Source organism: Elephantulus edwardii, unplaced genomic scaffold (assembly GCF_000299155.1).
Source record: "Elephantulus edwardii isolate Elephantulus edwardi_28Jun2011 unplaced genomic scaffold, EleEdw1.0 scaffold00081, whole genome shotgun sequence".
Taxonomy (NCBI): domain Eukaryota; kingdom Metazoa; phylum Chordata; class Mammalia; order Macroscelidea; family Macroscelididae; genus Elephantulus; species Elephantulus edwardii.
In genome coordinates, this window is record NW_006399831.1 from 6,671,726 (window position 1) to 6,680,713 (window position 8,988).

The following is an 8,988-nucleotide window of genomic DNA, read 5'->3' on the forward strand; positions in this document are numbered from 1 at the left end:
CTATCTCAATCTCTTCACCATCCATACTGATGCTGCCAATTGGCCCAGTGGTGAGAATCTTTGTTTTCTTGATATTGAGCTTCAATCCCTATTGAAGACAGCAGTCCTTGACCTTCTGTAGTAAGCGCTTCAGGTCCTCCTCAGTTTCAGCGAGCAGGATTGTGTCATCTGCATAATGCAGGTTGTTGACAATTCTTCCACCAATCCTGATGCCACATTCCTCTATAGACAACGCTTTTAAGCATCACTGTAATTGGCAGAAGGACATCATCCTCTTCTTTATCAACACATACTGAATTATCTGATGGAAACTTATCAAATAAGGAGCAAACAACAAAGGTCTGAGAAGTCATACTAATTGTTTCCTTTATGAAAATTGATTTATCAGTAATTCAGTTTGTTGTTGCTATGTGCCATTGAGTCTCCTTCGACCCATAGTTATGTACAATAGCTCTCAACTCAGTCCTGTCCTAAATCAGTTAATCCTAAACAGCTAACCGCATTTCCCCAGTTACTGTGTCAATCCATCTGATCTGGGGCCTTCCTCTCCTGTGCTGGTCCTCCATCCTTCCAAGCATGATGATCTTCTTTAATGACTGGAGACATAACCAAAATATGTGAGAAATAACTTTAAAATCCTTGCCTACAAGGAGAAATTTGGTTTCACCTTCTATAAGACAGAACTATTTGTTCTCCTGGTGGGCCATGATATATGTTCAACACTCTTCTACACCATGACAACTTAAAAGCATCAAATTTGTGTTCTGTCATCCATAGTCATTATCCAGCTCTCTGATGCATAATAAGTAATTGTGAAGACCATGTCCTGGATCACGCAGACCTTAATCTCTAGACTGATGTCATTGCTCTTTAACACTCTGGAGAGATCCAGGATAGCAGACTTCTCCAATGCAATTCATCTTTTGATAGCTTGACTGCTGGTGTCATTGAGTGTTGATTGTGGAGCTGAGCCTTCCACAATTACTTTTTTGGAAAGGAAGCCGCAAGAAAATGAAAGTTTTCTTGGTATTTATGGAAACATAAAAAAAGAAGCATTTTTAAAAATTTCTTTATTATTAATTTTAATGAAAATTTACAGAGACTTTGGATTTCCATTCATTCATTCATTGTTGCACTTTTCTCCCTGCCCACCCCTCCTCTCCCCCCCCTCCCCGTACACTCTTCTCTTTGAAAAGTAAAGGAAAAACTCTTTCACTGTTATACAATCACTCTGCCTAAGTCCACTCCACTATGCAGGCTTTGTTCTGGACTCCTGTCATGACAATAATACCCAATCATAGATCCCTTTTAAACAGTTCTCTCCCTCATCTGTTTCAATGCAGTATGTATAATTTATCTCATCTTTCTCAGTCTTCTCCCAACCCCTATGTCTGTCCCATTTTACAACAGTGCCACTATACAGTATTTGTCCTTTTATGACTGAGATATTCCATTCAGCCTAATGTCCTCCAGGATCACCCATTTTTTATAATATTTCCTTTGTATAATGAGTTCCTTGATTCTCAATTCAGCATAGTATTCCATTGTGTGAATATACCACAGCTTCTTTAGCCATTCATTTGTTGATGGGACCTCGGGTTGTTTCCAGCTCTTTGCTATTGTGAACAAAGCCGCAATAAACATGGGTGTGCATGAAAGAAGCATTTTAAAAGTTCTGAATAAACTACAAACAGATGTTTTGAGTTACCGTACACAGAAAGTTATAGCAAGTTAATTGTCTCAAAATTAGCTATTATTGCCTCGATAATATCCATGAATATATTTTGCATCACTGTTAATTTAATTACTATGTGAAATAGAACTCATAAAAGACATTATGATGAGGGTATCTGATGATTCAGCTTAAGTACATCGTTGCTTACTAATGAAAAAATCTTTTTTCTTTACATTGCTATTTAGTTGGAACTGAGACATAGCAGACCTTCTGACAGCTCTAAATCTCACAGGACTATATTATTCAGCTTTCTCTCACAGAGCCACTGATGGATTTGAACCACTTAGGGATAGTTTGGGGTCAGAATTTTCTGTAAACTGCAAGTGATACAGCATTGTTCTGTTAATTTGCTGTACTGAAGAAACTTGGGGTTTCTGTAATACTCTGTACCATTGGTGTCTCAAATGTCCTAAAGGTTACACCTGGTTAACAGGTTTGGTGGAGCTCCCAGATTCAGACACACTTGGAAGCACGAGTGGCATTCACTTCTAAACAACAGGCCTCTGGAAACTATGAACTTGGAGAAACGACAGTAGTTATAAAACAGGGGTAAGGTCTTTTGTTCATGGGGTCGCTGAGTCATGATGGACTCTCAACGGCACTCAAGAACAACATCAGCAGAAGGCGACCCTTGTGCCTGCCTCCTGGACTACAACTAAGGACACACACCTGCCTCCACCAGAAAAGGCCCCTTGCCCAAGGCCCCGCCCACAGGCCCCGCCCCACCAACCTCCCCCTGCAGGGCCCCACCTCCAGGGCCCCACCTCCTGGGACCCATTCTCTCAGGTCCACCTGCCTACTAGTCCTGAGGATCTGTCCAAACTCCCGGGAGACCTGCCCTCATGCCAATATCACTGGAAAGAAGAGTGATAACAGACAGAAGTGACCAGACACCTGATAGGAGACATCATATCGGGTTAGCTGGAGGGAGTAAGTAGGGAGGTGCTGGTGATGCAATGTGAAGGAAAGGAACCGGATGATGGTGGGGTTGAGTGCGGGGAGAAAGGACCACTGCACCTATGACAAGGGTAGGGAGGGCAACACTGATTCTGTTAGCTGTGCAATGGGGAAAGATCTTTCATCTGCTCTTTGGGGTAGAATGTTTGTCTGTCAGATATTGTTCTTACACTAAGCATCCAAAGGATTGGCCATCCTTTTCTGAAATAACAGGCCTTAGAAAACTCTGTATAATAGAGAACAATTAGATGAGACTAGCAGATATGACACTGGAGGCTGAGGCCTCCTATTAGGAAATACAAAACGAGGAGGAACAGTTGCAAAGTGATTGGAATGTGGAATGTGAGAAGTATGAATGTAGGAATATTGTATACTGTTAAGAAAGAAATAGAATGCATAAATATTGACATAATGGGCATTGTTGAACTGAGAAGAAATGGCTTAGAACATTTTAAATCAGATAATCATGCAATCTACTACATTAGCAATGGAATCGTAAAAGTGAATAAAAATGAGTTCACATTCATCGGCAAAAAGGCCAATCTAGACCTTTCCTGAACTATAATGTTGTGAGTGACAAGATAATATTCATATGCACACAAGGAAGACCTGTTAATACCGTCTATTCTCATTCAAACATATTCACCAACAACCACTGCCAAAGAGGAGGAAATAGAAGATTTATACCAACTTTTGAAGTCAGAAACTGATCAAACATGCAACCAAGATTTATTAATAATAATGTGTGGCAGGAAAGCAAAAAAAAAAAAAATAGAAACCAGGAAGAAGGATCAGTACTTGGAAAACATGGTCTTGGTGACAGAAATGAGGTTCGGCGAGAATGATAAAATTTTGTTCCATCAATGATTCATTCATTGAGAAATCTTTTATTAAAAACAATAAATGAAGGCATGGACTTCACCTATGAGTTTACATAGTAATCAGATTGATTATACCTGTGGAATCATTGGAGAAGCTCAATACCAGATGTGAGAAATTGGCCAGGTGCTGATTGTGGAATAGATCATCAACTAGTCTTATTCAAGTTAAAACTGAAACTAAAGAATATCAAGTCGAATCCACAGAAACCAAAATTCGAACTTGAGTATATCTCACCTTAATTTCAAAAACCATCTCAAGAACAGGTTTGAGACTCAGACACTAAAGAATGAAGACTAGATAAACTGTGGGAGGATATAAAGAATTTCATCCAAGAGGAATGTAAAAGGTCATTATAAAGACAAAGAAGGAAATAAAAAACCAAAATGGATATCTGAAAAGACTCTTAATATTGCACTAGAGAGCCAAATAGCCAAAACAATGTGATGAAATCAGGCAGTCAAAGAGCTGAACATAAGATGTCAAGGAGCAGTTTGGGAAGGCACGGCAAAGTAGTCTAATAAAATGTACAAAGAGCTGAAGTCAGAAAATCAAAAGGGATGAATTCACACAGCAATTTTTAAGCTGAAAGAACTGAAGAACAAATTCAACCCTTGAGCTGCAATACTTAAAGATGCTTTGGGCAGAATAATGTATGATCCAGGATGCATCAAAAGAAGATGGAAAGAGTACACAGAATCAATGTACCAAAATGAATTGGCTGACACAGAAGAATTTCATGAAACAGCATATGGCCAAGAGGCAGTGGAAAGGAAGGAGCAAGTTCAAGCTGCTCTGAAGGAATTGGCAATAAACAAGGCCCCAGGAATTGTTGGAATACAATTGACATATTTCAGCAAACAGATGCTGATCTGGACATGATCACCTAGTTGTGCCACGAAATCTGCAGTGCAGCTCCCTGGCCAATAGACTGGAAGAGATCCATATTTATTCCCATTCCAAAAGAGGGTGATCTGATAGTGTGTAGAAATTATCAGACAATATCACCAATATCACAAACAAAATCTTGCTGAAGATTATCCAAAATGACTGTAACAGTATATCAATAGAGAATTGTCATAAGTACTGGCTGGGTTTAGAAGAGGCTGTGACATCAAAGATATCACTGCTAATGTCAGATGGATCTTGGCTAAAAGCAGAGTACCAGAAGAGTGTATATTTATGTTTCATTGACTATACAAAGGCATTTGGCCGCGTGGATCGCATTATATTGTGGACAACCTAGAGAAGAATGGGAATCACACAACACCTGATTGTGCTCTTGTGAAACCTGTAGTTGGACAAGGAGGTAATTGTCAGAACAGAGCAAGGAAACACTGCATGATTCAAAATCAGGAAAGGGGTGTGTCAGAGATGTCTTCTGTCTCCATATCTTTTCAATCTATAGGTAGATCAGATCATTTGGGAGGCCGGGTTTTAAAAGTAAAAGTGTGGTATCAGAATTGAAAGAAGACTTATCAACAATGTGTCTTATGCACAGGACCTGAAGCCAAAGACTGCAGTCTTCAGTATAACTTGAAGCTCAACCTCAAGAAAACAGAGATGATCACCACTGAGCCAACTGATAGCATCATGCAACTGATACTGTTAATAATTTCAGCTTCCTTGGGATCATAATTAATATTCTTGGAACTAGCAGCCTGAAAATCAAAAGATGAATTGGATTAGAAAAGTCTACTCTCAGGGACCTCTCCAGAGTGTTGGTGTGCAAACATGTCAATCTAGAGAATAAGGTGCACCTCCTACAGTCTATACTTGCTATACATCAGATGCCTGGATAATGAATGAGGATGACAGAATAAGAATTGATGTCTTTGAAATGTGATGCTACAGAAGAGTATTGAACATACCATGGTCCGCTAAAAGAACAAACAAGTTTGTCCTGGAGGATGGGAAACCAAGTTGCTGTTTGGAGGCAAGGACTTTGAAGCTCCATCTCACATACTTCAAGCATCTTGCCAGAAGGGACCAGTCCTTGTAGAAGGACATCATGCTTGGAAAGGTGGAGTGACAATGCAGGAGAAGAAGTCCATGGAAGATATGGATTGGCACAGTACTGGGATAACAGGCACAGGAATGTTGGAGATAGTGAGATTGGCTCAGGGTAAGGGAGGGTTTAAAGCTATGGTACATAGGGTCACTATGTGTCCCAGGAGACTCGATGGCACCTTACAACAACACACATCAACAGAGCTCCCTTATGAAGAAATACATAAATTCATTAATGGCTGTAATTTATTGCAAGCTCTCTAAATTTGCCAATACTAGACTTAACATTAGAGGAAATTAGGTGACTTTCATACTCCATGTAGAAGTTTTTCCTTATAATCTTACATTTTATAATCTTTTATCCAGGAAGACACTCAAACCTGGACAGAAAAGTAAACAAATAGTTTAGAGTAAGGAGTAGAAATTAAAAATAAATAAAAAAAAAACACAAAAACAACCCAGAAAGTAGACAAAAGTGCTGTTCACAGTACTAATCATGCCAATAAAACATATTGATTGAACTCAACATTTTTAATGGTATTATGTATTTACATGAATTTCACAGAGTTAAGAGATATGATAGTTTGAATTAGGTGAAATAATTTTAACTGAGGACCTTTTCTAAGCAAAGCATTAAAAGAAAGAAAAAAATAAAACCAGTATGGCAGTGTTATTTCATACAAGATGTACTGAGCCAGCTAGATGTCTTCAGAACTAAAAAGAAATGTGCTTATTCAGACTAGATTAAACAGAGTGTTTCTGTTGTTATTTGTAGCTACCATTAAATTGACCAGGACTCATAGAAACCTCATGAACAGATCTTTACTCTCTCATGCAACATGCTTGAGGCCACTCTGACTTTTAGTATCCAATTTTTGCTTGGTAAACAGAAAGCAAGAATATTATAATGGAAAGACATCAATGAAACAAAATCAGATGCTTGTCCATAGACACAGCCTAAGCAAAAAATTATTATTAAATAATTACCCAAATTATGGAGGAGTAATGTTGCTGGTTTGAGGACTAAAGTGTGCCTGCTGCAAGCCATAGTGTTTTCATTAATTTATGCATCTAAGAGCTGGACCATGACTATGGATGACAAAAAAAGAATTGATGTCTTTGAACTATAGTGTTGGAGAAAAAGTCTGAAGATCCCTTGGGCTGTTGACCAAACAGCTTTGTGTGAGGGAACATACAACCAGAGTGCTCCTTGGAGGCAAAGATAATGAAGCTTTGCCTCAAGTACTTTGAGAATGTTGCTGGGAAAGGTGTTTTTGTTTTGTTTTTCTTTTTTCTTTTTTTTATTTTTTTTTAAGAGAGACATCATGCTTAGGAAGGTGGAAAGATGGCAAAAGGGAGGAAGATCCTTGAACAGGTGGGTTGACATGGTGGCTGTGGCAATAGGCTTGAGTGTGTCAGAGATTGTGAGGCTTGCACTAGCTAGGACAGTTTTCAGATTAATAATTAATTCATAAGAGTCACACTAGACTCAAAGGCACCTAACAACAACAGGCAATAGATACAATGAGGAGAACAAAAAAGATGAAAATAAGGTTGTGTCTTACATGATAAGGTAGTAGGCAGATTTAAAGATAACTCACAAAATAGTTCTACATTTATGACTCGCATCTGAAAGCACTAATTCTAATCATGATACCAATGACTATCAGTACTTGAATATCTGCTTCAAATTAGGCATTTAAAGAATTAGTCTACATATCTTACTGATTATTTTCTAAGGATTTCACAATGCAAATATGTTCTTTTTATAAATGGGGAAGCAAATCTTCAGAGAAGTACCTCATCATCAAGGCAAAAGAGAAGGAATAATGGATCTAATATTGGAAACAGTGTCTTTCTTTCATTTTTTTTTAATGTGGGTTTTTTTAGTTATGTGTGTATACCGCCAAATCAGATCTGACTGATATGGGAGGAGACTGTCCCTCCTTCTCCAACACAGTATCTCATGGAATAGAACCACGCAACTCGGGGATTGCAGTTGGAAACAGGGTCTTTCTGAATCCATTAGGATGTGACCTGTAATCCATTCAGTCACCTTTGTTCTGTGCTAGGTGGTGTCCCAGATAAACAGTTTGCTCCTGGGCTCAAGAGATAAATAAATCATGTCATTAAATCTCAAGAGACTCACACTCTGGTAGATGTAAATGACAGCACAGATGTTGCAAGCTCATCAGACATAAGACAGAAAGATGCCAGACTTCTCTATGATGTTTTCTTAAAAGAAGTGTGTGGTGCAAGTGACAGAGGAAGCATAGCCCAATGGAAGGCCGTGTAGATTCAATGATATAGATGATCAGCACGGAAGAAAGACTTAAGTCTTCTCATAACAGGGCATGCAAGAACATTTGCTTCTCATTTTTTCTTTTAAAATAAGAATAACTATAATAAAGAGTCAGAAAAATAGAGTTAAAGAGTAAGCAGGAGGATTTGAATGCAAATTATATTCTAGCTTATTGTTATGTGTCATCAAGTTGACTGTGACCCTATTTATAATAGCCCTAAACCCTGCTCTAACCTGTGCCAACCTTATTGTGTCTGACACACCTACCCCATTACTTCAGTCATTAAATCAGTCCATCTTATTGAGTGTCTTCCTCTCCTGCACTGTTCCTCCACCCTCCCAAGCATGACGTCCCTCTCCAAGGACTGGTCCCACCTTGTAATATGTCCAAATTATGTCAGACGAAGCTTCAGAATCTTTGCCTCCAAGAAGCATTCTGGTTTAACCCTCTCCAGAATGAACTTGTTTGCAATAGTCTTCTCCAATACCACAGCTCAAAGGTATCAATTCTCCTTCTCTCATCCCTAGTCATTGTCCAGCTCTCTGACTCAAAGGAAGTGATTGAAAAGGCCATAGCCTGTATCAGGCGCACCTTATTCTGGCAAACTTTCTGAATAACTTCCTTATAGCCATATCAGCTTGCTTGGTTCCTCCATCAACACTCTTGGCACTAGCAGTCAGGAAATCAAAAGACAAATTGCATTGGGGAAGTCTGCTGACAGAGGCCTCTCTAAAGCATTAAAACGTATTTATGTCAATCTAGAGACTAAGGTGTACTTGATCCAGGCTATGGTCTTGAAATTAATGATTACAGAAGAATCTATGCCTCTGAGTTGTAGTGCTGGAGAAGTCTTGAACATGCCTTTGACCCCCAAGAGAACAAAAAAGTCTGTCCTGGGGAGAGTGAAACTAAGTTCCTTCTTGGAGGCAAGGATTTTGAAGCTCTGTCTCAAATACTTTGGACATGTTGCCAGGAAGGACCAGTCTTAAGAGAAGGACATCATGCTTGGAAGAGTGGACGGACAGAGCAGGAGAAGAATATCTAGGATGAGATGGATTGACACAGTAACCAGGGTAATGGGAGTAGGTATATCAAAGCCAGTGA